At 41.1% G+C, this 27,553-nt stretch overlaps 1 protein-coding gene across 7 annotated transcripts in view; it reads left to right on the top strand.

Annotated features, from left to right (window-relative positions):
• Positions 1 to 4,996: 4,996 nt before the first annotated feature.
• The window catches only part of RALGPS2 (Ral GEF with PH domain and SH3 binding motif 2), a 115,167-nt gene continuing 92,610 nt past the window's right edge, over positions 4,997 to 27,553 (top strand). For 2 of the 7 annotated variants that reach the window (XM_030279584.4, XM_032749740.3), the window contains exons 1-2: positions 5,096 to 5,234; positions 6,244 to 6,364. The gene's annotated coding sequence lies outside the window, so the exon portion shown is untranslated. Of the gene's footprint in view, positions 5,235 to 5,438; positions 5,545 to 6,243; positions 6,365 to 27,553 lie in introns of those variants that run through there. The other 5 variants (XM_030279583.4, XM_030279578.4, XM_030279579.4 and 2 more) reach the window with 4 other exon arrangements.

The raw sequence follows: 27,553 nt of genomic DNA, 5'->3' as shown, positions 1-27,553 counted from the left end.
TGTATGCTTGAGCGAGTTCAGAAGCTGTTGCTTGGATACACTCATTTTAAAGTTGTGATTTTTTAAAATAGTAAGATAAACCGCAGGCTGGTTCAGAGTGCTCTTGTGTTGTTCTAATTCCAGCTCCTCACTTTATCACTGCCGGAAATGAGAAACAAGCAGAGGTGTAAGCCTAAGGAGGTGTTCTAGCGTTAATCACAACACCTTTGGGAGCAAATATTAGCACATCGGTTGAACACAGTGAGAGGAGCTGTGAGACATCCATCTGCTCTTCAGCATAGCATTCTTAGTAATTTTTTTCTCCTCCAGCTCTAAACTCTAAACACGTAGGGTGTCTAGAGTCTATTTGAACCAGATTTCTCTGGTACAGACATTTTTTTATCAATTAAATTTTTTTCATGCTTGGTTTCAAATTTAAGTGAATGGACTGAAAATTTCATTTGGTTATGATTGAAGCAGGACGCTCATCCTCCTTATTAAGGGGTAGAAGCTTATATATGTGTATTATGTATTAAGCAAAAACATCCTTCAAAAGGAAAGAGGAAGATGGTGATAGTTACAGCAATGTTATATTTATCCAATTCTCACTCCTATTTTCCCCTATAACGAAGGCAAAGACATCACAGAGGATCACAGATCAAAAAGTAGGAGTATGTAGGTGTAAATGTCACAGACTGTGCACTTTACTAGAACCTGGATATTAATTGCACAATTCATATTAATGGCACTGCATTTATAAAAGATCTGTATAGGTAAGCACTCTAAAATCAGGAAATAACAGAATTAAGGTGGCAGACACCACAACTGTGCTGCAATTGTGAGAAATAATTATGCAATTTCAACAAAAAATTATACCGTTTTCTTTCATAAGTTGACAAGTAAATTTAGCAATATTTTGCATTTCTTTAGTGTTTCTCACCTTCTTGTACTTGTGTGAATTAAGTGCAGTCAGACTCAGGAAATAACTTAGTCAAAGAGTAAGAATAGAAAATAACATTTACAGGTTATATAAATAAAATATTTTCTATATATTCTCAATCTTTAGGGAACTATATACTTTAGCAAACATCCAGTTGGGACATCTTTTTATCAAATTGATTTTAACAGATGACTTTTTATGATAGTAACTGTTTCTAAATTCAGGCAATGATAGAAGAATTATTTTTTACTTATTTACTTAAGAAGAATAATTATTTACTTATTTACTATAGAAGATTATTTACTTAGTGCCAAGCAATTAGTAATTAATGAACTAGGTACCAAAATGTAAGATATACTTTTTCAAATAATTTCTTACAAGATTAAAAAGGTACTTCCTGAGTACTTTTCTGCAGTACTGAGGAAGCTTGGATTAAGGGCAGCAAAATTAATTTGATTTTATATTAATGTATAGTTGTAATCCCAGAGCATGGTATGTCCACTCAAAGTACTATTTCTCATTTTTTCTTAAATTGTGTAGAATAATCTGCATTATAATCTACAGAAGTAAAGCTGATTACATTAAAGTAACTTACATTAGGAATGTTCTATTCTAAATTGCTTATGCTACCTTCTGTTAATGAAAAAGTATAATAAACTGTACTCTGCTGGCATGTTATAGACTTAAAATTTACATCAAGAAGTGCCCTGGATTGCAATGCCAACATTTCATTACAGCCACTCCTGCAAACATATTGCAGTTTGTGTGTGGAAGCACACACCTTTAGTGCTGCCTAATGGAAGAATGGTTTTGATGTGTGAAATTAAAAATAGCCAGATAAATTTCCTCCTCTCAATTGGTAGATTATGTTGAAGATGCAAGATGTTGCTTTCAAAAGGAAATGTTATATCCTCTATAATTTGGGAGGGTTGGGTACTGTGAAGCTGGGTACAGTTCTGTAGGTAGATGCAGCTTGTTGGGCAGTGAATTATAAAAATAATCATTCCTAATAAAAACTAGGATACCTGCCAAAAAAGAACTTCTGAGATCCATAGTAAATAATTATTCAGAAGAATACTGCAAACTGGCCAGACAAATACCATTCCCAGATTTGCTCTCTCGGGTGAAAGTTGGTGATGGCAAATGTGCTGTCCTGTGGGCTGTAGGATTTGCAGCTGTGTTCATTCGCAGCAGTTCCTGTGACTGTGTTGGTTCAGGTTTGGCCCTCTGCACCCATTCCCTCCCAAGCTGCCAGTCACAAGGGACAGCGGTTTCCTGTTCTTTCTGACAGCAGCTTTCTTCATTATAACTGACTCTTTTGCCACATATTTTCATAGAGTCATTTCCTCTTTTCACTGCTTCTTGTGATTTGAGTATCTAACAGCACAGCTGCAACTAATAATGTATTTTAAATGGAATATTTAGGGAAATGGATCTGTACCTATAAAATAATAAGGGACATCAGCTAAGTGTATAGAGTTGGCAAGTGAGTATTGGAAGGTGATTTCTTGGAAAAGATTTGGAATCGTAAGAAAAACAGCTAAATGTGGGGCTCTGGTATAAAACTTGAGTGGAATTGGGCATTTCAGTTTCACAGTCTAATGTACATTCTCCTCCCTGCTCATTCTGTAAAACTTTTTTATATGAAACGGTGGCAAGACAGACAACATTTTCTTGTTTTCTCATTTTCTCTCTTATGTGTTGTGTGCATGACTGTGTTCATAAACTGAGGAGAGATTTCTACTAAAGCACTGCCTAGGATGCCTGTGCATTTCTTAAACAATATCCTTTGGTTTAGACCCCTCTGTGATGCCTATTCAGAATTCTTTCTTCCAGTATCCACTGCATTTTACTGACAATTATTTATCACTATTGAATGCCACTATATTTTCTTCCTGCACAGCTGGGTCACTCCAAGTATCTTCACCATCTGCCCCAAAATTTGGAGTAATGTTGTGTCTCCTACAAATGTTGTTTCCTTCTGTACCACTTTTTTTTCCTAGATTATTTTAAGGGTATTTACAACAAAATTGAAACCACTTTACTATTTTGGGTTTTCACCACAATTATGAATTACTACACATTCTCCTCTTTAATCTCTGTTAGTTTTGGGTATATGACATTGCTTTTTTCCTCATAACCCATTAGGCAGTTTTTCTAGAAGCATTTAGTGAGAGGATTGTAAAATGTCTTTAAAAATTTGTCACCTAATCCATATATACACTCCCAAGCTTGTTTTACAAGATAAAGTAGTTTTTCTCCTGCTTTTGTGAAGGAGAATAGCTTACAAAAAATATCCCATTGCTTCTCCCTTCTGAGGTGTTTTTACTAATTTTTCTTTTTTCTTATTCCTCAATTATTTTAGATCTCTTTTTCAACCTTAACAATTCCACGACTTTGTAATATTTTCTTATTTCTATATTAAAATTTGTTATGTTTCCAAATCTGGTGAAATATTCTTTGCATCCACTGAGTCACCTGTTGAAAACCTTGCAGCAGGATGGCATTTGGCATTTTCTTTTCCTTTTATTTATTCTGGCTCAGAATGAATTTGATACTGTGCTAGATTACTGTGGCAAAAAACAACAAAACAAAACCAAAACAAAAACCAAAACAAGAGGAAACAGTGCTATCTTTCTAGGCACAGTGCTTTATTAAAATTGGGGAAATGGCACTGTACCTAAAAGTAATGCTTTTCTTTGCTTCTTGTCAAACTTGTGCCTGTAGTTTCACAAATCCTGCCTGCCTTATTCCCCTGCCACAGATTTAAAAGCTGGTACCCTCTTTCCAGCCTGCTGGACTTGCTTAATCTGGATCATAGTACCTGTGTTCTCACCAGTCTGCAAGTCTAATAAAAATCAATCATTCTGCATAGCAGGTGGCTCTATATTTCATTAAAACCCATAGCAGGTGGTCACAGATCCAATGGCAGCAGTTCCAGTACGGGAACAAATTACCAGCTCCATCTCCCATGCATGTGAAGGAAGCAGTGACTGTCTTAACTCCATGACAGGATGAACACAAGTCAATTCACAATTTAATGAGATTAGGCATTGCTTTCAAAGCATTCAGAATACGTATAAATGGTAGCTATTAATTATTGCAATAACTCACTGGGGCTGCAGCCTGCCTGGCTGGGGCTGTGGATGGGAAGGTGGCGATGCCAACTTCCGTCCCACGGCGGTAGCACTGCCAACTCTGGCGACTGTAGAGCAACTCTTGCAAAACCATGTGGTTTTCTGAGGGCTTTCACTCCAGAAGTGGTGCAAACACCTTGAAGGCCTTGCTTTCCCCCCATAAATTGATTATTTCCTAACGACTTTGGAAGCAGAGAAGGAAATCATAAAAGTCATTGCAGTGCCTCCCTTCAGAATAGGGTTCTTAGCAATGTAATAGTTTTTATTTTGGGGCCAGTTCCTTTCCCTGCCCCTGTTGTCTTTTGGCTCGTTAGGAAGCGACGCCTCAGGGAGGGCTCAGCCCGGACTGCAGGAGGTTCAGGAGGGACCTTCTCGCTCTCCACAACGCCCTGAGGGCGGGTGGGGCCAGCTGGGGTCGGGCCCTGCTCCCAGGGCACAAGGGACAGGACGTGGTCCTGAGCTGCGCCGGGAGGATTTAGGCTGCACAGCACCAGGAGTTCCTTCACAGAAAGGGTGACGATGTAAGTGTTAAATGAACTTTGCAGTGAGGGTGGCAGACCACTGGAACAGCTGCCCAGGGAGGGTTTGCAGTCTTCCTTCTAAGGAGACATTCCAAACCCGTCTGCATGCGTTCCTGTGTCACCTGCTCCGTTGGACTGGATAGTGTCCAGAAGTCCCTTCCAACTCAGACAATACTAGGATTCTGTAATTAGGCTGCCCAGGGAGACGGCGGAGTCACGGTCCCTGCAGGTGTTTCGGGCCATGGCACGGAGTGCCCTGTTCTAATTGACGAGGTGGTGCCGCTCACAGCTCGGCCCCGCTTCCCCCGTGAGGGAGCGAGCGCGGAGCTCCCCGCCCTCAGCGCCGGGCGGGGCGGAGCTGAGGCGGCGCGTGCGCAACCGCGCGCCGCCGGGAGGAGGCGGGCCGGGGGGGGGGTGGTGGTGTCTCCGCGCATGCGCGGGCGGGGCGGGCGCCCCCCCCACGCCGTGTGTGTGTGTGTGTGTGTGTGTGAGTGAGTGAGTGAGTGTGTGTGAGTGTGTGTGTGTGAGGGGAAGTGTGGCCGCGGCCGCCCCGCGCCTGCGGAGCCGGGGGCGCGCACGGACCCGCGCACACACCGCAGCCGCTCCGGCAGCACCTCCGAGCGGCCGCCCCGCCGTCATCCATCCCCCCTCTCGCAGGTGAGCTGCGCTGTCGCGGCGGGGAGAAGGAGGAGGAGGAGGAGGAGGGAGCCGGTGCCCGCCTCCGCGGGGCTCATTGTCCGGCTCCTCAGAGGAGGAGGAGGAGAGAAGAAAGGAGGCTTCACCCCAGCTCGCACGCCGGGCCTTGCAGGGCTGTTGCCGGTCGGGGATTGGAGGCGCTCCGTCCCCTCCCAGATCCGGGGAGGGTCCCGGCCCCCCGGGGCTCCGCCGCCCACCTGCCGCCCTCTCCTCCTTCTCCTCCTCCTCCTCCTCGAACGGGGGCGGCGAGGAGCGGAGCCCCCTCTCCCCGGTGTGTACCCGGCGGGGCACCAGCCTGGCTGCGGGACGGAGGGTTGCGGGGCTTGGGGAGAGATGTTCGCCCCCCCGGTGCCTGCTTGCGGGGCTGAAGAGTGGGTTATAAGGTGACAGCCCAGCCCTGCTGTCTGTGGAGCCCTCGGGAACGGGGGTGTTGGTGCGTGGGGACGGGCAGAGCCGTGTCCGCGCGTGGGGCACCGCGGGGCCGGAGGCGGCCGGGGCGGAGCGGGGGCTGTGGCGGAGAGATACCGCTATCCATCGGTCCTGCCTGAGGGATGGGCCCAGCGACCGGGGCACCAGGGGCAGGGCAGCGCTCAGCGATGGGGACACGAGGGGCAGGGCAGCGCGAAGGGATGGGGACACGAGGGACAGCATGTACAGTGGCTGTAAGCAGGGGATGAACACCAGCGTCGCACCACTTTTACATTAAGCAGGGTAATTTCAGAGCATGTTACCTTCCACGAGACGGAAATCTGCTTTAGAGGATGGACAAATAGATGCTGTTTATTAGACATGAGGCATATTTAGCATTATTTCTTTCCTGGCAGTAGATGCTGGAAAGGCCGTTCTGTAGATAGCTTTCACACCATGATGAGTGGTGATGAGAGTTAATATTTTGGAGTAGTTTGCCCTGTGGGTTTAATAGTAGTTGCAGGCCTGGTGAAATTCCGTGGATGTGTATCTCTATTTGCAGGTTTCCTATACTGACACTCTTGGAGAGATCCCTCTACTGAAAAAAGGTGCTTTTGCACAGGTCTTATTCCTGCATCCCTCCTTCTGTGCCTTTGCTGAATTAAAGAACTTTGCAATCACAGGTAGATTGAAAGAGGTGGAGTCTTAATATTCAAATAAGATTGTTAGATAATCAGGCAATCAAATGTTTGATAGGCCTACAGCTTTTTAGGTTTTCTCAGGATTGGAAAATATGGGGTGCACAATGATTGTTTCCTATTTTTTCTCTTATCACTGCTTGTTTCTGCAGCTGACTTAATTTTATTTGTACTATACTGGTATTTATTTCTAAACAAAATGGATATAACCTTCTGTTCGTGCCAGCTGGTGGTTTGAGACCTTTTTTGGTATAAATACCTATTGCATGTTTTGCATGATTTTATTTAATGAACTTTAACTTAATCAGGTGTTCATTTTACAACATTATTAACTCTCAACAGGGCATTAGAAATAATACATGGACCAAGCTTGAGAACTACTCATTTTTTTTGTGTGTTGTTATAAGATGTAGTATCTGGTAGCAGAGTCAAAGGATTTCCTCAGACCCCTCTGTATGAGCTGTACTGCCTTGGACCCTGCTTTTGGGAGCTGATATGATCCACATGGGTGCCAAAACAGCTGGACTGAGTTGGCACCATCAAGTGGCACAGCATAATGTTGTACAGAAGTTGATAATAATGATTTTTTTTCTAGTGATGTCTCTGATTACTCTGGAAAACATTTTACGTTTCTGGGCTACATAAGTAAATTTCTTTTTTTTTTTTTTTTTAAAATTTCGGTGGCAGGCTTTTTTTTAAAGGAAATGCCTTGCAGAAGCAGAATTATTTCTGCTTTCCACAGCCTCTGCACATGGGTTGTCTGCAGTCCTGGTCAGAAGTTGGCTAAAGCTGGGTCACTGGAATTGAGAGGGTGCCCTCTGGTGACATCTGTATTTGGAGTTGGGCTGCATGTAAAAGAGCACTTCGGCTTGTCTGGAATTAAATATTCCTCCCAGCACAGCTGGGGGTGTGTTCTGCACTGCGATGCTGGTGTGGCTTGGCTGAGATGGGGGACAAGCGCTTGTGAATTCATGTGGAGGATGTGCAGCAGTCCCTTGGTGTCTGGGAGCTCCCTTGTGAAATATTCTACCTTGTAATTTATTTTGCTGCATTTTAATAGGAAATGTTTTACTCAGTCCAGTGGAGACAACACGTCCCCGCCCTCCCACCCCCCCCAAGAAAACTTGCTTCATGAGGTTATCCTGTTTACTCAGCAGTGGGTTTTGTTTGGTTTTTGGGGGTTTTTTCCTGTAGAAATGTTGGGGTTTTCCTGCAGAATTTTGGAGACGTCTTTTCCTTTTTACACTTCTGTCTTGCCTTGTGATTGTAGATTAAAAATGCCAGTGTTTAGATGTTTTATTGATCTTTATGCTGCTCAGCACTAAGGAACAAGAATGAAGATACAGGGCTAACTTTAACTTCAACCACTCGTGTAAACTTTGATTTTTGAAATTGGTTGTGATTTTTTTGAAACTTTAATTTTTGAAATTGACAAAACTACTTTTGTACAGAAAAGTAATGCTGTCATAGTGTGCTAATGTTCTGCTTGATGTGTTTGAATATTAAAAGATTTAAATTGACAAGCCACACCTCTATCTTAATCAGTTTGTTCCACTATTTTTTTTTTTTTGCATTGAGATTAGGGGTTAATCTTTTCCTTTATATTTGCTTGAAGCTGAGTCATTTGAGCTCCTCCTTTCATTCAATAACTAAAGCTGAGTTGAAAATATCCTTTAGGGGTGGGGAGTGTAATTGGTTGCATTTTTTCAAAGTATAAGCCACCAAAGGCATGATATGTTTCTCTTCTAAGTATTGGTTTACAGCTCTTGTTAGAAAACAGACTTAGAAATGTATTTTCAAAATAATGAAAGATTTCTGTTAAAAATCTTTCCATTTAAATACCTGGAACTGCTGCAGTAGGAATCATCTTTTAATATAAGTGTATGTGTCATAATTACTGCATGAACAGAAGCTTTGTGGGCTTCATGTTTGGTCTGTTTATGAATTAATCACCTTAAAAGACTGCTGAAGTGAGTGTGTCTTAATGTTGCAGTTGGGCATTTAAAGTAGATTCTCTTTGTGCTCAGTCCCCTGGAATGCGTGGATGTGTGACTGCAACTCTTTTTGCTTTGCAGAGATCCATAAAAGCCTTGTAGGCTTCTCGGGAGAATGGCATTGGAGTCCTAGCTGTGGGCAAGCTGGTCCCACCTGGGCTTCTGCCCAGCAGGATGGGACTGTCCGAGATGGGAGCTGGAGCAAGGCAAGGCTGAAGTGTGGAAGGGCTCCCAGTGCTGGCTCTGCAGTCAGGAGGAGCTGGCAGGAGAACGTGGGGAGCAGGGAGAGGGTGGCCCAAAGTCCTGAACAGGGAGGGTGCATCATGCATCATGGTGTGGTGAACACTGGAGCTGTTGGCTGTGACTCAGGAGTTAGAATGGCATAAATGATGGGCATTGAAGCAGCTTGTGGCCAAGGGAGGCTGTTCACACTCTGTGTTTCAGTTTATTGGAGAGTTTGTCTCAAAAGGGACCTGTTTGATAAACCTTACAGTACAGTGTAAAAAACACTGGGAAATCTAGTGAGTCACCACAAAGTATTTTAAAATGCAGTGTTCCTGACCTGCGTATAAGGTTGATCTTTACTCCCTTGGGGTCACTGCTCTGAGGTGTGCTGCTCTAGTACACTCTCAGCTGGTGTTTTCAGAACTCCCCAGGGGTTTCCAGATGAATTGTAGACTGTCATATGGCACAAGTGGTGTCTTCCTTGAACTCATGGAGATCCCCTGAGTTTGCTCACAGAGTGCTTCCTACCCCAGCCTTACTGTCACTGTAACTTTTTACATGTCAGTAACTTCAGCACAGACAAACAACAGCTGGATGGCAAGGTGTACTTTTCCATAAGGATAGGATTCCCTTTCTCTTCCCATGGCTTTGTTGTCCTACAGTCCTGACTTACAAGAATGGCAGTTTAGGTAAAATTGGGAAAAGAAGCAGCTGTGTACCTTGCAGGGCCTTGAGACTTTGCCTTTATTTCTATAGGTACGTGCTGTGTTTTGGCTCTTTGTATCAACTGCATCAAGTCAAGGTTTCCTGCCCCAGAAACTCCCTGGCTGTGCTGCAGGCACACCTTTGGCTGGCACTGAGAAGCTCTAGAGCTGCTTGGTCAGAATATCAAGAAACTCTTATCAGCCCCTCCTGAGCATCATATTTGTCTTTTAAAAACCTGCCTATTTCTCAGTGGTAAAGAGCAGCTTCCTTTGTTAAAAATTAAGCTGTAGCATGGCAGTTGATTTCATGCCAGGCTTGAGAGTATAACACATCTATGGTCAAGGGGATGATCAAGGAGAAGCCTTTCCCTTTTCTCTTCTGCAGGCTGATGTCACTTGTGGTCCCCTATGATAGGATAGATCTTGATTCAAACTCCTAAGAATAGTTATTTATTCTGTTTCTTTGAGATGCAGGATTTGTGGCCTGTTCTCCGTGCCTGTTTCAGAATTCCATTTGTATTTAAACATACACTTACATTCTGTAGGCAAGGGAAGTTTGGGATGGCGTGTGAACGTGTGTCTGCCTTATTTTCCCTGGTGTGACTGAGGAGACTGTGAGTCTCTCCCGTGTACTTCAAGTGTGACCACAACAGTTAAGGCAGCTCAGTGCCTCATCAGTATGTAGTTGAGATTTGAACATGGATTAGAACAAGCTGGCTGAAGATCAATCCAGATAAAATATACATGATGATGTGGATGTAATTATCAGCTTCCCTAATTGAAGGGCTGCATTCGCCATTTGGTAGATGCGTTAGTGCCCTCTGGTGACTCACGTTTATTACTTGTTCTTAGCAATCATACTGAAGCAGTAAAATCAGATTTTTTTAAAGTCTTTAACTGGAAGACTGAGACTCCCCTCAGCTGATTAGACCTGGGAAGTTTGACTGGAAGTCGTCTTTGCCCTTTCTCCTGTGGGTTTTAGATAGTAATGTACTTCTTATTGCAAGTAAGGAATTGTAACAAGCCTGGGTCAGTTAAGGAGTTGAAACCAGCATAACCCAAGGCATAAGCAGAATTGCCAGCGAGGAAATTTGATTGTGGAGCTTGCTACGAGCTCCTTTGCCAAAAAGTAGTTGGCCCAATTTATTAATTTCTTGGAGCTCATGAATCTCTTGACTTATGCTGCTTGTCCTGTGTGTCGATCAGAGGGCTGAGTGCTCAGAGAAGAAAGGGGTAACAGGGTTTGCAGAGATACCCTGGCTCTCATGCTGTAATTTCATTTTAAAGTGATTTGGATGCAGAATGTGGTGCAGAAGGCTTTGCTGGCTTTGGAGCTGCCTCAGTGGCACCTAGGCTTTGGGATATGTATGTGTCACCTCTTTTCCTTTTTAATGGAGCTGTGCTATTGGCACCAATCAATTAAGTCTGAAGTGACCTAGGTCTGGCTGTCCATGCTCTGACCATTGCTGTAGTAGTGTGGCATTAAAAGTTGTTTGATTTGTGCCTCCCTCATTATTCATTAAGGGGCAGTTTGGAGACTCTGTAATCTGCTCTCATTGAAATGGGCTCAGATTGATTGTGCTGGGGAAGAAGGATATTGATCTTTTTCAGAAGTTGAAGGTGTATTTCTTAGATAATAGTGGCTAGATAAAACTGGCAGAGATCCTGAAAAAAGTGATCTTAATGCAGTTTGTAAATTGGATTGCTTTTATCACATTATTAATGTGCCCAGGGTTTGGGGTAATTGTCTAGACTCTGGTATTATATTTTCATTTAGATTTAGAATTAGTGGTATAATGTCACAGAGTGACTGGACTCAGACTAATAAGTGAATAAACAGGACTAGTACAAAACACATTTTCTGGTGTGATACATCATTTTCAGATTAATGTGTTGGCAGGCAGAAGCCTCCAGTGAAAAGCTGAAGGTCTCATTTCAATTTACTGTTTTTCTTTATTAGCTGTATATATGAATTTGTCTGAGGAGGTGTGTAAGCACAGATAGACTTGTGAGTTCTGTGTAAAACTCAAATCTATAAACTCTGTGACTGTTTGTTTTAGTTCACTTGTTTTATTGCCAGGTTGTTTGTGTAATCTTCTAATAGTTCTGAATTTCTGTTGAATGTTCTTTGGGGTCCTCCACAGCTGTAACTAATCTAAGTTGTTTGTAATTGAATTAGGTTGTGACCCCATGTGCAGTGAGACAGCTTATTTATTGGCTGCTCACTTCTCACCCTCTATTGGCAGAAATAGAGATAATGCAGTAGAGAGAACTGCATCAGGGAACTTACCCAGCTAAGAAATTAAGCTATCCCCCTTACCCTTGCCTTGTTTTTCAGTTTGATAGTTCCCCTAAACTGTTCACGTCTGCTATACAAAATCTTGGGCTAATGTCGTGGCAGAGAAAGGAACATGAAAAAGCATTAGTGGTGTAGACGACTGGCAAGTATAAAATGAAGTTCCCATAAACCAGCTGAAATCAAAAGTGGATCAAATGACAATTGTTTATTAGCTGAGCTTGTGGAGTGGTTATCTTGAATCCCTAGCTGGGTGTGCAAGTCTGGATGCTTGGAATAAAGTTGAAACTTTTTCAGATTTTATGCAGAAAAACTCGAGTCACTTTAGAATCCTTGTGGCACTTCTGAAAATCCTTTTTGCATAGAGCTACTATTGTTGCATCTCTTACAGTAGGCTATTGGAGTGAGCTGGCAGTGATGATGGTGTTGGTGGAAACTTCGTAATATAGCTGATGATGTCCAGAAGTCTGTAAAGTATTTTGGGGATTCCACAAGCATCTGCAGTGAGCAGACGTGGGGTGTTAGAATGCTGGTAGCATTGCATAGTTTGCTACATGTTCATTGTGGATTTCAAAATGCACATAAATTCTAAGTGTCAGATCAGTAAAAGATAAAAAGGTCCAAAGATTCAAGCTGCTCACTTTCCCATTACTGCATCGCTGTTTTGTGCTGTCACTAATCAGTGACTTCAGTATTGTGAAGTGTATTGATAAAGCACATGGTTACGTGGATGACTCATAATTGTTGTACTTCCTCTCCCACTGTCATGTAATTAACTTTCCCTGTGTGGTTAAAGAGCTCCTGAACAGTGCTGCTGTTGCTGACAGGTCCAGACCACTCTGCCAACAGCCACTTTTCCCATGTGCTTTATTGGTAAGTCTACCTGAGAAGGGGCAGCTATCTCGTGTATTTTTAGAATATTAGTCATGTACTTTTAGACTGACCAGTTTGTTTAGGCATTAGTCATCAGGCTTGTCTGGTAAGTACCTCTAAATAATTTTGATACAATTATTGATCAGACTTTTACAGAAATATGCCAACAGGCATTTTGGAAAGGAGTAATGTGTAAGAGTAGAATCCATTGACTTCAGTCTTTCCATGCAGTTGAAGTGATTTGCAAGTATTTTCTGGAGCTCAGAGTGCCAAATTACTGAAGTATTAGCAAGATTTCTGCTTAGCTGCACACGGACCCTGTGCTTCTGAGAGACATGGGTGTGGTGGACAGTGAGCAGCCTGAAACTTGAGGCATTTGTTAGGGTGGGTAAAACCTGGCCCTTGCAGGTCTGCCTCAAGGTAAGATGAGGTTAAACATTACCTGGCTATAAGGCTTTATTATTATTACCTTTTAATATGTCATTCACTGATGATGTCAGGTGTGTAATTTCTTAGGAAACTGTTTCCTGTGTTCTTTACATAATTGCAAATGCCCCTCTGTGCTAGAAATGTTTTTGCTACTTCATGTTTGAAAAAGGCTTTGCTCATCACCCATTGCTGGTTGTGTGCTCTGTTGATGATACATAATTTCTTACAATCCTCCTTTGGGGATTTTTTCCCTTCTAGGCTGGGCCTGTTTTGGATTGGTTTTGAACAGATTTTGCCAGGTAGCTCTTTGAGAATAGATTTTGGTATTCACAGTGGCATGCCTTGCTAAGTTTTTAATGGTGCTTTAAACAAGTTCATATTGTGTTGCATTGGACAAAGGAAGGTAGCAGCATCAAATCTAATCACAGTGTGAAACTGTGATTCTTTGATTATCTTTTATACCCTTGGGTAGCTGTAGGTATGCTGGCAAAAGATTATTTTATTTGTGGAGGTTGTTCAGTTCTACTGCCAGTATCTATTAAAGCAGCTGAATGTCCACCTGGAATAATTTTAAAGAAATTTGGAGAGGAAAATTACGTTAACCAAATTGTAGTCATGAGATGAAACAAAAAGGCAAGCTTGGTAAGTTTTCACTGGAGATGGGTGCCAGAGGTACAGTGTTTTCTAAAGCTGAAGGCACATTAAAGCCATATGAAGCAAAAAAAGCTACTTTTGAGGTACAGTATTTCTTTACCTTTGAGGAATGGCAGGTAAGCAGATGGAGTGCTCTAGGACCTGCTTGTGAGCTGCTTCCTCTGTGCCTGCATGTAATTACTTGCCCTTGTACCTAATTAACTCACTAGCTTTGTTTAAAATGTGGATAGGGTCTGTGTGATGACAGAACTTGAACCATATTTCATGCTGTGACTTGCCTTTAATACTTCTGAAAAGTCAATCTTGACTCTTTTCTGAAACTGTCTTGGTTGGAAGGCTTCTTCAATTAGGACCAAGTTCATGTTTCAGATAAGGCAATTTAATTTATCTTCAAAGAGGTATTTCTATTGGTGTGCATAAGCTGGTATTCAGGGACATGGGTTTGTTAAGAAGAGAGGTCTAAAACTGTTCAAGATCAGCAGCTGGAACTGTTTTAATTTAATTCTGGTTTTGATCATGAATGCCATATGACTGGGAGGCAGAGGGGAAAGAAATGGCCATGTATGTGTTGTTGCACATTGCTGTGTTATTTTTTTTTATGTACAATGGAACGTTTTAAAGTATTTAAGGTGACATGTCAAGGCTTTTAGAAAACTTAGCAAGTGTGTAAAACAGGTAGGAACTTTTAAGCATGTTTAGACTAAAAGGAGTTGACCAGATGCACTATTGATTTGAGGCTGGTGTGGTTTTGTTGAAGAATAATTCTTGATCTGAATTGTATCACTTATAAGACAGTAAAGACATTAATTGAAAGGGCATTGTTGAGGTCAAAGTCTTTTAAAGGGTAGGTTTGGAAGATGTGAAATCTGTTGTGCAGATGTGTACATTGATACAATTCAGAGGTGTGTTGTATTTGTGTTGTGCTGTTAGACAGACATAGAAATCCAGTCGGCATCTGTTAAGTGATACTGCTGAAAAGGGAAGATAGCTCCTTGCATTATTTATCAGGCAAACATAAGAGATGTCTCGCTAAGCTACTGCACCCACAAAACTTCTGTTAAATCCCTCATTTGTAAACAAAGATGTATTGTAGAAGAGTTTAGACCTTTATTTCAGCTGTACTTGTTTTTTTTTTTTAAGGTAGCTCTTATTTCCCTGAGTTAGGAAATTATTTTACTTACTACTTCTTTGTCTCTTTTTTGAAGTAGTAATCTTAAATGGAAAACAGAATCAGGCAGCAGTGGAGTTAAAGGACATGGACAGAGGTGAGACTCTCCAGGGACCGGGAAAAGACAGGCTTCCCTTGCTGCCTTGGGATTTGCCAGAGTTCTGTGCTGCTTTCAGGTGTCAGATTTCTATGTCTGGTACTGAATGTCGTGGGTATCTTCTTGATTTTACTTGAAGTGAGCAAGGGAAGATGAGGAGAAGTGATGGACTTCAGCAACTGAAGTTTTTGTTGCTTGTCTCTTTCTCTGGTGTCATCTTTCCCTATTCCAGCCTGTTAATGGAATTGGATATCTTTTTTTTTCCCCCAGAGCAGTAGGGTGTGTTTCTATGATCTTATCATTAGACTTGCTGATCACTGTTTCTTTGTTGCTTTTTCTGTATTTCTGATTCTCCTAAAGTTGGTAGTAAAAAGTTGTTGGAAAAAAATTGCTGTCTTTTGAAATTCATAATCAGCATCTTCTCTGATAATGAGGAGGCTGATGATTTTTAATGTAACAATACTTAAAATTGGAGAACATATCATGGAGGAGGTAAAGGAGTCTTGCCTAGGTTGGAGATGCCACTTGGGAATTGTGTTCTCTTTTGGGTGTGGGGCTTTTGGGGCTGGGTTGAGCATTTGCTTGGGTCCCAGGGTGAGCTGATGTTGAATTGGCTTAATTTGTCAGTGAGGGGGCTGGTTTATGCAGCAGTCTGGTAGAGCAGCCCTGCTGTCGGATGTTTGCCAGCTCTGTCAGATTAATGGTGTTTATTAGCCACCCACAATTCTCCAGGAAAACCCTGCTCTGTTGTTTGTGAACAAACTAGATTCCTCTGTCAGAAAGACCCTGTAAATCCCTATATGAATATTGCATTTAAATTAGTAGTTGTGATGCCTGTTTTTGCTTAGGTAGTTTTTGTTGGCTGCCTCGGAGGTAGTGAAAGATAAATTTGTATAGGTCATTAAAATAGCTTTGCTTTTAAGTGATAAAGCTGTTTCAAAAGTATCACCTGCCAAAACACACTACCCATGTTGTGGCTGGTGACTTCAGGGTATTTCAACAGTAAGGTACTAATACCCTATTTATGATGTGGCTGGTTCTCTTTTATGTTTAAATAACAGCAGGACCAGCATGAACCTCCCCTACTTGGCAAGCTGAACATGAAACTGAAAGATTAAAGTGTTTTCAAAGGGCAGCCAAGGTATTGACTTTTTCAGCCATTCTTTCAGCAGGTTAGAGGCAACTTGCTTCCTGCTAGTGTAGAATGGGGAAATGCATTACTAATTTGTGTTTTGCTTTGGTTTTTTAGTTTGATGATAAGGATGATCTTGACTTTGAGATAATACTGAAAGCTCTTAATTAGTTTAGTTTGTATACACACACACACACACACATACATATTTAATTGGGTTCCCTGTTGAGCTCTCCCAGCTGAGTTTGTTTCCCAGCACAGCTTTCTCTTCACTGGGGCTTTTTTGTTGCTCAGGCAAGGCTGCTCCCTCTTTCATGTGCAGCATCCACTCATCCTTCTAATGTTGACAGATTTCCTTGTACCTCCAGAACAAGGACAGTTTAATGACAAAGCAGTATCAAATCCTTGTCCAAACTCTAACTTGGGCTACTCGTTCCAAATACTTAGAAACAATTGCTCAGACCCTTTCAGTTCTCTGTGTTAGTCATGGGCATTTCTTTCATGTTTTTTCCTTCTATTGCATGAGAGCAAAAATGCTTGTCTTAGGTAAGCTACATGTTTATGTGACTGGATTTTTGGTTTAAGGCAGCAATACAGGGCATGGCAGGGCTCAAAGAAGTGTTGTATTTTCCTTTAGATAAGGTGAAGAATTAGCTTCCATTGGTTTGCCCAGAATGGCCAATGTCTGTTGCTTTAGAAAAAGCCAGTGTTGTTGGTTATTCTGGACTAAAAGATGTCCTCTCTGCAGACGGGGGGAAAAAACATGCAAAATCTGGGACAGAATTCCTGCAGGATTCCTGCCAGAAGTTGCCAGGGTACAGGAGTCCTTACCTGGTAGATGTCTGAGGATCTTTGCTTTAGTTCTAATTGTGGTTTCCCTGAGCTTTGTACTGCTTTATCACTGAGATGGTTTTGGTGAGCCTGGAAAGGAAAGCAAAGCGTTTTCCAAACGTTTTGCTAAGATCAGGGATTTTGGCTATTAGTATTTTTGAAGTAGCAGGTTGGGGATTCTTTTGGAAGGTTCTAATCAGTAAGCTTTTTAAAGATAAAGTTACCATCACCTCGTGGTCCCATGACAATGGGTTTCATATCCCTACTTGTGATAGCTTGCCCTGTCATGCCATGCACTTTCTTGCATTATAGCATTCTAGGTTTAATTTTAGCAGTTAAAAGATTAGCAAAGAGTTGAATATAATCCTCTTTTTAGTTATATGAAATGTTAAATGGCATGGTTTCCTCAAAAGGAAAGTGTTATCTCCTGTAAACCAGTAGTTTTCATTCAAAACACCATTTTCCTTCAAATTCTTCACAACTATATTGTGTACAGAATACCTCTGTCATTACTCTTGGACCCAAGTTTCCAGTTTGCACATATCTGTACTTAAATCAGTCTTTAATGTCTGCTTTCATTGATTTGGCAGAAATGGACACAGCTGTGTTTCATAAGCTTAAGGATATGTTTGAGTGATAATTATCCAGTCATCCACTGAACAGCTCAAATATCCAAATAGCTGGGTAGGATATCACTTGTGAACATACTGTGCTGCATTCATAGTGCTAGAATAATCTTAAAAATCCTTCTTGACAGTCTGTATCGAAGGCATGTCATTAATCTCACCCCTGCAGTGTCTTTCTCTTGGTTTTGTAACAAGAATTTAAGGCTTGCTTTTACTGCCCTTAGAGGTATACAAATGATTTTGTATAGCTGGTTCTTACTCTTTGCCAGCTGTACTCTTCAAATTAATGCTTGTGCTGCTACATCTGTGTCTTTTTGATGTCTTTTGGAAAGCATTGTATTCTACATCAGTTACACAAGTTCTGTAGATATTTATTATGTCATTCCCTCTTTAGGGCAGATCCTTTCATCAATAATTTAGATAGATGGCTTAGAAGTGGCTCCAGCAGGGCTCTCATTTATACTGCCCATTTACCTGAAATCACATTGAGATTTGGCTGGTGATTAGACTGCTGTTGTTAGTGAACAAACAATAAATGGGTTTGCCAGAACTTCAGGCAGAACTTCAAATAAATTCCTGTCTACCTTGAGTGTCTGAAGAGACACCATTGCCCTGTGGTCTACTATGTGTTTCTATTTTGATAACAAGAAAAAAAGCCTGATACCATATTAAAAATACACTGTTCTCCTTCATGAAAACATTCACTCTGAATTATTTCAGTTGAAGCAAACATATTCTTGGTCAACAGTTTCAGGCACTTTGAGTGGGTCACTGATAAATGGTGAAGCCATCTGACTGTTGGAATCCTGTATTTGAATTAACTTGGTTTCTGGGTTTCTGTGGAACTTGGTTTCTGTCATGTTTTAAGGCAGATGCTTTGGTCACCGGTTGCTGACTGATCTTGGGTAGAGAAAGGTATTTAACATGAAATGATGGGTATTTGGGTCGTGATCTGTTCTCTCCTGAGTTGACTGATTTACTGAGGCCCTTCCAAAGGGAGACAGAAATACGGAAAAGAGGTGAATGCTCAGATTGATAAGAAACTGGTTTGTGTGTTGTTTGCTTGTTGAAGTTGTCTACCCTGGGCTTGACACACTTCCATAAATGAACACAGGGATGGTGACACAGGCAGAAGATGCAGCTCTCTTCCCCAGATGTCTATTGTAGTTTTCCCCAGTAGTCATCATACCAAACAGGCAATTCATAGGCTGGTAGATTTTTTTCCTGTTAGCACCATTTCTATAGCAACGGTGCATATCAATGCATGATGTTCAGAAAAGAATAATTATAGAGAACATTGCTGAAATGTTGCTATCCCAGGTTTTACTGATAAAGGCTGTACTCATCTCTCTGAAAGCTGAATTTCAAACCAGACTAAGATACTGTGTGTCCTCTTTGAGAAAGGTCCTTAGTGTTTATTAGTGGCTTAATAAGGAAATACAGTGAAATGTTCTTTCAGCAGTATTTTCTTCTGAGTGGAAAAACCAGGCGTTCAACAGGGGAGGAGTTTTGACTTCTTTTCCTTAAATGTCAATCTTTTTTGCCTTACTGTACAAAGCAAGGATGGATTTGGAGGCTGTTACTCAGCAAGTTGGGATTTTCTTACTTCTCTCTTGTTAAAGATCTGTCCTAGGATGGTTTGGTCATTTTAATTTTGGTTTGGATATTTGCAATTTTGACTCTAGCACATAATGCCTCCAGGAGTAGGCATGGAAATTTGAGTTTTCTTTACATCCCTGTGTGATGTGTAGGTTTAGACAGGAAATTCAGTGTGGATCCTCAGGCTTAGTTTTTGTCAGTTTTTTTTTTTCTTATATGTGCTTTTGGTATGTGAGGCTGGTGATTTCTGGTGTCAGAGTTCCTGCAGTCTGTTTGCAGTAACAAAACTCAGGCTGTCAGTTGTCATTCCTGTTGCAGAACTTAACAAGTGTGCCATTGTACATAAAATTATATTTAAGTATTTTTCCCAAATCTTTTGTCTGTGAAGCACTTTTTGTTCTGAGAGAAGGCATGCTTCTCCTGCATAGATCCATTTGCAGATCATTACAATGATTTTCTTAATGTCTGCCTTCTGCTGAAATTTTTTGTGCTGCCTTATTGAAAATAGTAATAAAAAGCTAGGAATTTAGAAGGCAGTTCTAGAGACTTTTTCACTGTAAGATGTGATATTTTTGCAGATGCACAGTCTTAATAATTCTTCCCTATTCATGTGTTGCTTGTATTATCCTCAAACAAAGCAAAACTGGGTCTAACTACTTCTGAAAATAGTTTTTAGATCCTGAAGTCCATGTTAGCAGCATTCAGTGCTCCACTGTTGCATGTTCTTAAGTGTGGTTTCCCTGTTCAGAATGATGTCCACAGATGTGTTCTTCCTTTATTAATTCCACTGATTTCGTACCTGCACTTCTTAGCCAGAGCAGCACTGTGCAAACTGAGCATCAGTTAATCAAGGGGACGTTAATCATTTACTGCTCCTCTTGTTTGCAAACAGAACTGACAACTGTATGGCTAAGTGGGGGAGGTCTTGAAAATCCAATTCAGGAAAGATCGTCTTCTAGAACTGCCTAATTAATTAAAAATATTTGCTTCTAGTTTAAATCCTATTTATTTTCTTTGCAATCTTATTACTTCTTATTCTTGAAAATAATTATTTCCTTCACAAATGTCTCTAGGTAATATTTTCTCCTGTTGTGTCTTTGAGGCAAGGAGAGATTCTCCTCTGGTTCCTTACTGAGCAAACCTGGATTTCTTCTTCAGGATGAAAACAAATTTTGCTCAAAGAGGTTAAACTTTGGGCTGGCTTTAGTTGTGGGAGGGAGATGAGGAAGGTAGAACCTTACACTTTTGATGTACTTTCTGTGCTAAAAGAGTTCCTACTGCTTACTCTTTTGGCATGTGGGAGGGAAACCAAACTGTGTCTCATCAATTCAGAGTTTCATTCTTCTGGTAGCAATTGCAAAGTAATAAGCAGATCCAAAGGATTAAAGCTTTGTTCTATGCACTTTTCTCAAGAACTACAAACAGAGGCTTCTTGGTGATCTCTGAAGGAAGAAGCACCAGGGACCTGATGATTTGTAAGCAGTTTGTGAACAGAAAGTTCTTCAGGTTTCGTGCAGTTATTGTCTTAGTGTGCCTACATTTTGTCTTTTAACGCTCAGACACTGCTGGAGAGGCCTTTTGGTAGCAGAAAGCCAACCTCTCACAACCTCAGGCTAAACCTAAATAGCTTGCACACGTGTTCACATTTTTGGCTTACTCCATTTGTTGCCTGCAATGATCCCTTTCCTTCTGCTTGATTCATGCCTTTGTGAGAGCCTGGATCTGCCACTGCTTGCAGCTGTGTACCAGTTCTCATACTCAAATTTGTTGCCTTCTGCTGGAATATCTCCCATTTAAGTCTTGGCCCTGAGTCGATCCACTGAGGAAAGCTGCTTTTGAGTGGTGGAAGTCAGAGTGGTAAGTATCTTCTTCCTATTTGTGTGTAACTAACCTGGAAAAATTTCCATTTTTAGCTGAACCTCTTGATTGTTGTTGCAAGTTGGTGAAAGACTGAGGTGGTGGTTTGAATTTTACAATAGGATTTGGTAAATTAGTAACTTGTGCCCTGGAGAAGGATATTCTGGCTTTCAGTTTTGGTTTTTCTTTCTTTATCTCATCCTAGGACATGGGAGCTACAAGTTGTACCAGTTCTTGAGATTAAAAGGAAAGCATGGGTACTGGAGAACCACAGAGAAGAGGCCTAGATAGCTGAAAACCAAGATATGAATGAGACAGAGCCTTGCTGTTATCTCTCTCTCTTTATTTATTTCTCCCCCAGCCTCCTTTCATTCCCAAAGCTGGGGAATGAGGTGCATAAAAGCAGCAATAGGATTTATTCAGAACAAATTATAGGAAGTGCTCTGTGAGTAGTGTCTTCTTAAAGAATAATAATTTTACCTAATTGACAGGTAATGCCATTTCTAAGGTAGAAAAACAGAATTTAAATTTAAATGAAGCTTTTTTTTTTTTTTTATTTTAAACTTCAGTGTCAAACCTAATGAAAGAATTTTTTGTTCCCTTTGCTATTCTGTGGATTCTAATTTCACCTGTCTTGGAGCTTAACCAGCTGATACTGCTGTGACTGTTGTGCAACAGATGCTTGGGGAAAGAATGTATGTGTGACAGAAGTGAGCTGTGTGAGCACAGAAGTGCTTTGAGTTTCCAGCAGGAGTCTGTGTCACTGGGTCAGCTGTGCTGCTCCTGCAGCACCCTGTGGCACTGTTTCCATCAGGAAGGAGTCCAGCATGAACTCAAGCAGCTGTGAGATATTTGCTATTAGCGGTGGTGTCTGAAAACTGTTCAAGAACCCAATTGCTGTTACTCAGATTTTGAGCATAAATCTGCATTTTATTCTTCTGGTTCATCTGCATTATATACTTCTGGTTTATCTTCCTGATAGTTAAATATGGCAAGTGTGTCCTCATGCAGATCTCAGTTTCATACCATAAGCAAGCTGAAGTCCCATCAGTTCCACTTAGAAAAGAAGTTTCACTGCCTTCAGAATACCTACAAGCCCTTCTGTGCATGCATTTCATGGAAAAATTTTTTTTGGAAACAAGGTGACCAGAACTGCAGAGAGTACAGCATCAGTGTCTCTTTTGCAATGTTTTGCAGGTAGTATGGTTTCATAACTAATGCAAATACCTGGGTCTCATGTGGCTACTTCGTGCTTACAGCTTTAGTGGCATCGTTTCCAGCTGAAATTCACAGCAGAAATTTTACAGGAGTCAGCTACAAGAGTCCTTTAATGATTGACTTCTTTTTTTCATTCTTCTGTTCATCAGATAGTTTTATTTCTCCTGTATTACATTGCTTTCCTGTATTTCTAAATGTTTTTTTTTCTAATATTTTTAGTGGTTTTGCATATTTAATAACTCTTAGTAATCTGGGTTTTTAATATTATGCTCCCCTATCTGTTTTTGTCATGTCTCTACCCAACGTGTGTTGTCTTCTCTTTTTTATCTCGGTCTTCACTAGTGGTAAATTAGGCTGTGCTTTGCCAAGATTTACACATCTGGAGATTTCTTAGTGTGTGAGATTTTAGGTCTGGGATTTTATTATTTTTAGTGATAAATTTCCTTCAGGAGAATGCAGTTGTATTAGGTTGCTTGAGTTTTTATTTTGTCTTTTGTGGAAGTTACTGTTTTTATCAGTTTTACTATCTTAATATCATCATGCTTACCAAAAACTGAATTAAAGTTTGGCTTTAGGTGATTTTAATTTCTCTTCTATAAGACTATTTACATACTGTCTTTATTTGTACAGTGCAGTAGCCTGGGTGGGTTTCTGTTTTGGTGGCTGGAATGTGAAACTGAAGGATATAATTTGGAAGGTGCAGTTTGTTTTTTCTTTGTTGCTCTTTGCCTGTTCCTTGGTGACTCTGCTTCATTGTGGGGCTTTTATGTTCGTTGGGTCTTCTCCTTTAGGTGTGGAGTGTGTGCTTTGCTTTTTTTTTTAGTGTGTTTGGTTTCTTAGGTTTTTTTTTTGTTGTTGTTGTGGGTTGTGTTGGTTCTTAACAGCTGTCTTATATTTTACCTTTTAAACTATGGTTTTCCTGCACTCTAGTTTCCACAGGATGAGGAAACTCAGGTTCATTGTGTCTGGAACAGATTTGTTTGGTCCCCAACGTTTTTGGTAGTGGTTCTGCATTTACAGTTAATGGTGATCCATGCAAGGCACTTTTGTTTTCTTAATGGAGATCTGTGATCAAAACAAATGACACTTTGTACTGACATTATGAATAAGAACAAAGAGGATATTGGTCATCTTGATTCTTGAGCTATTCCTAAAACTTCATTGTTTCCTCAAAGCTCTTGTACTGTTCTGGACAGGAAGTTGCAAATGTAATTTTAGGGTTGTCTTTTAAAATGCTGTTTATACAGTATTTTTGGGATGGAGCTCGACCCAAACTGAGCCAAGAACATCTGTGGAAGGGAGTCAGGCGTAAGTGTTGTGTTAGATGTCTGTGAGAGACCAGTACTCTCTGCTCCGGTTCTTTCAGATATTCCACACATGGCGTGTGTAATGCTTAATGCTAGATTAACCCTTTGATATAGCTGATGTTACAGAGCATTTCTGATTCAGCAGTGTGTGTGATACAAAATACACAAAAATCATGATACAAATGCAAGTTCAACTTGGCAAACTCCAGCAATTGCAGGATACAGATTCAGCACAATGCCAGTGAGATGCCCATGTGTGATCTGGAGTGTGCTCACTGTCACGATGCTGGTGACACCAGGAAGGAATAGGTGGGTTGAAGCCAGCTGAGGCTCTCTGTGGTTTTGTAGAGCTGCATCTCAGCTGCCCCGTGCTGTAGCTAACCCCAGGAGACAGTCACTTGGCACAAAGAGCTTGGGGAGAAGCATTTCCAGCACCGGTTGATTCACTCATCTGGGGTGCATCAGTAGGTCTGGCAGAGCTGTTGATCTGAAGCAAATCTGCTCCCTTTTGTGCTGAGATCAGGCTGGCTCTGCAGCAGCTGTGCTTGGGCACACCCTGCTGCTGCCCTTGCTCATCCTCCCAAGCTGCCTTTGCTTTGGGGGGATCTGCAGGTCAGGGAATGTATGGGAATGATCAGCAGCACAGCCTTGGGTGAATTTGCAGAAAGACTCACTCAAGGCAACAGACCCTGCGTAGCTGTGCTGGCTTTGCCTTGGGATAAAGTTCATTTTCTCCACAGTATCTAGTGTGGGACTGTGTTTTGCATTTGTGCTAAGAGCAATGTTGATATCACAGCAATATTTTGGTTACTCTGAGCAGGGCTTACACAGAGTCAAGGCCTTTCCTGATCCTCAACCCACCACCAAAGAGACTGGGGTGCACAACAAGTTGGGAGAGAGTATAGCCAGGACAGCTGACCCAAACAGGGTTATTCTAGGCCATAAATATAATATTATAAATCTGGAGGAAGAAGGTGGAAGGGCTTTGGAGTGGCTTTTGCCTTTCCAAGTGACTGTTACACAGGCTGGAGCCCTGCTTTCAGGGGGCTGGCTGAACACCTGCCTGCTCCTGGGAAGCAGTGATTAATTCCTTGCTTTGCTTGAGCACACAGGTTTTGCTTTCCTTACTGAGCTGTCTCCGTCTCAACCCATGAGATTTTTCACTTCTATTCTGCTGATTCTCTCCCCCATCCACTGTGGGGGAGTGAGTGGCTGCCTGGGGCTGAATTGCTGGCTGGGGCTAAACTACGACAATAGTCGAGATATTTGCATTGTTTGGGTGTGATGAATATTTGTATCAGTATTTTTAGTTTGCTTTCTACTGTACAGTATGAATGGCATGGTAGGAAGATACCACACAGTGTGTCAAGGCTTCAGGCTGGTATAAATGCGTAGGTGTTTTGTGCATCATAGGAAACACTCTCAGTTCCACATGTAATTCATTTCTGAGCACAAAGACATTTATTGATTTGGAAAGGAGAAACTGGCTGGAAGTTCAAATTACTCAGTGTAATTCAGTTTTGGTAATTGGGTATACAAGGTAGGCAGTGAACTCTGTGACTCACTGTTGCAGTGTGGTGACAGTCATTCCACAGACCCAGCTGCTGCTGTGAACTTCTCTGCTCTTGATCACTTTCTGATATTGCTGTTTGCAGATTATTTTGGTGTTGAGCAGAAGGATAGTATAGGAAGCAAATGATTTAGTCATTCCAGTGTGAGGATTTTTTCAGTATTTGTCTCAAGTGGGACATTGACCAAAACTGTTGCTGTGACTGTTCCTATTAGGGAAGTGGTGATGTACTTTTGAAAGCTGCTAGACATGAGAACATTGTGAAGGTTGCCAATTCTAGTACTTTAAAGTTGATAAATACATATTTATAGCAGTTCAGTACTAATTCAGCTCTTTAGTGTATCCATAAATTGTGAAGAAATGTATTCAGGTATACGTTTGTAATGCAGCAATAGACACAAAATTATCATTGTGTTGACAGCTTTGTTAAGATACAGCTTGATGGCAGGTACTATATTTTGTAAACTCAGTTTCTTTTGCATGGAGGGTTTTTTCCTCAGTGATTTTCTGCTTATTAAAAAAAATTAATTGAAAAAACCAGTGTTTGTGTGCCTCATAGAAGCCACTTCTCAGCATGGTGGCCCACACCTAACGAAGAGTCAGAGTTCTCTCAGCTCTTACCACAGTAACCAGGTAGAAAAGGAAAACCTGGATCAGTGTGCCGCACTGCTGTCCCTTCCAGGCAGGTCCTGTGAGGTGGGAAGTCTGTCAGGAAATTTGGGGAGGAAGTTCCTGTGAGTGGCTGTGGATTATGTGAGAGGAGTCATTGAGGAAACTGGGTTTCAGCATTTGCTGATAGAAAAATTAGTTTGCTCTTGTTGATGTGAGGCTGAGCTGCCAGCTCCATAGGCTTCTGCGATAGCTGTAATTTCCTTTAATTAGCACCATCCAAATACCACCATAAAAAAAGCCCCCAAGGCTCAGGTTTTTATTTTTTCTTGCAGAGAAGGCCATCCCTAATTCTTTCTGGTTTTGCCTCCCATTAATATGGGGAAGGGGAACAATTGAAGCTGATGTGAGCCAAGGGTCAGATATATAACCTTTTTGTCATACTCTCCATAACTGTATTAGACAAAGTCAAAGTGTCAACTTTCCTTAAAAATACAGTGGTTAAAAAAATCCCCACATTTTTGAAGGGTAGGGGCTTTTTAGCAGAGGAGATTACTTTGGGATAAATGTACTATTTTGAGCATGTGGGGGGCCTGAAACTGGTGTTGAAGATGTGATACCTCTGTCTTTTACTGTCACGACATAAATGAAACTTGTAATGTATCAGAGTTTTATTTCTGAGCTTTTCAGTAAATGAAAAAGCTGCAAGAGAGGCATTGTGGAGCTGTGCAATTGGCAATATTCCACAAGACCATCTGAAGGGTAATTGAGATGGGGAAGGACAGGACAGCAGTGACACTCAGAAGCCAGAGATGAGATTTTTTTTTCCTTTATATGGTCTGTAACTTAAAGCTTAAGTGCAGTTGAATGCATTTTCAGTGGAACAATAAGTGTTAATTAAAGCACATGGACTGGGAGTGTAACATTAAAGTGAAATGTAGCATCCTCTGTCTTGGTTCTGTCAGTTTTTCCAAAACAACAAAGGGTAGAATGTGGGTGACTGTCCTGAAGTGCAGAAACACAGCTCAGATGGGACTGGTAATACTTAGAAATACCTGGAAGCTGTAGTGTTTGACTGACATTTGCTACATTGCTCTCTACCATTGCTTTCCTTTATATGTTGCATTCTTATGGTGACACTTTAAATTTTGAGGATATTTTATTGCTTAAATATTGCTTTTTTTTAGAATATTTTCTTATTTAAATACTGCAGTTTCTTGCCTTCCAGGCTTGTCTGTCTGGCAGACTTGGTTTAGGTCACTTGGAGATACAGCTTTTCAGATTATTTCATTTCACTCCTTAGAGGCATGAAGTATGAGCTGCTGTAAAACTGTTTTATCATGTGGAATTGCCCAGTTACCTGTCACTCTCCATTTGTTTTCAGACTATGCAATAGCTCTGAATTAAACTACAAACCAAAAGTGAATTTAATAAACAGCAGCAACTTTGTAAGCAGTCACATGTGCTATAGAGATAGATCCATGGAAGGTGATTTATAATGGTTTTCACACTAGAGGGCACTAACAGCTCATTAATTTAAGCACAAACTAATTTTTACTCTGTAATACTGTGGTTGGGTAGTCTTACTGGTTTTGTAGTGAATGCCAAAGGCTTCCATTTCTTTGCAAACTTCTCTGCAGAAATGAAAGTCATAGTATTTCTGCAAGAATGCATTAAAAGTCAGTGTGTGGAGTTTTCCTTTGTGTGTTCTTCTGTTTGAAGTTTTTTTACTAAGAAATAGTTTGGGTCATTTGTGGAGAAAAGTGTAAATTCCATGTGTAGTTTTAATTGCTTTCAATGTTATAATTTTTGCTTGAAGTTTGTGAAGAGTCTTATAAGATAAGAAGTGATTGGATAATACCTTAAAGTTACCTAATGGATTTTATATATATATACTTTTTAAAGCTGGTAATAAAAGGAAAAGCATAGTATGTGAACTGAGGTTGCAGACTTCAGTTTGTTAGGGCTACTGCATATGTTTACAT

The sequence above is a fragment of the Taeniopygia guttata genome, chromosome 8, assembly GCF_048771995.1.
Source record: "Taeniopygia guttata chromosome 8, bTaeGut7.mat, whole genome shotgun sequence".
NCBI lineage: Eukaryota > Metazoa > Chordata > Aves > Passeriformes > Estrildidae > Taeniopygia > Taeniopygia guttata.
Note: the sequence above shows the minus strand (reverse complement) of the source record. Positions and strands in the feature narration are given on the sequence as shown.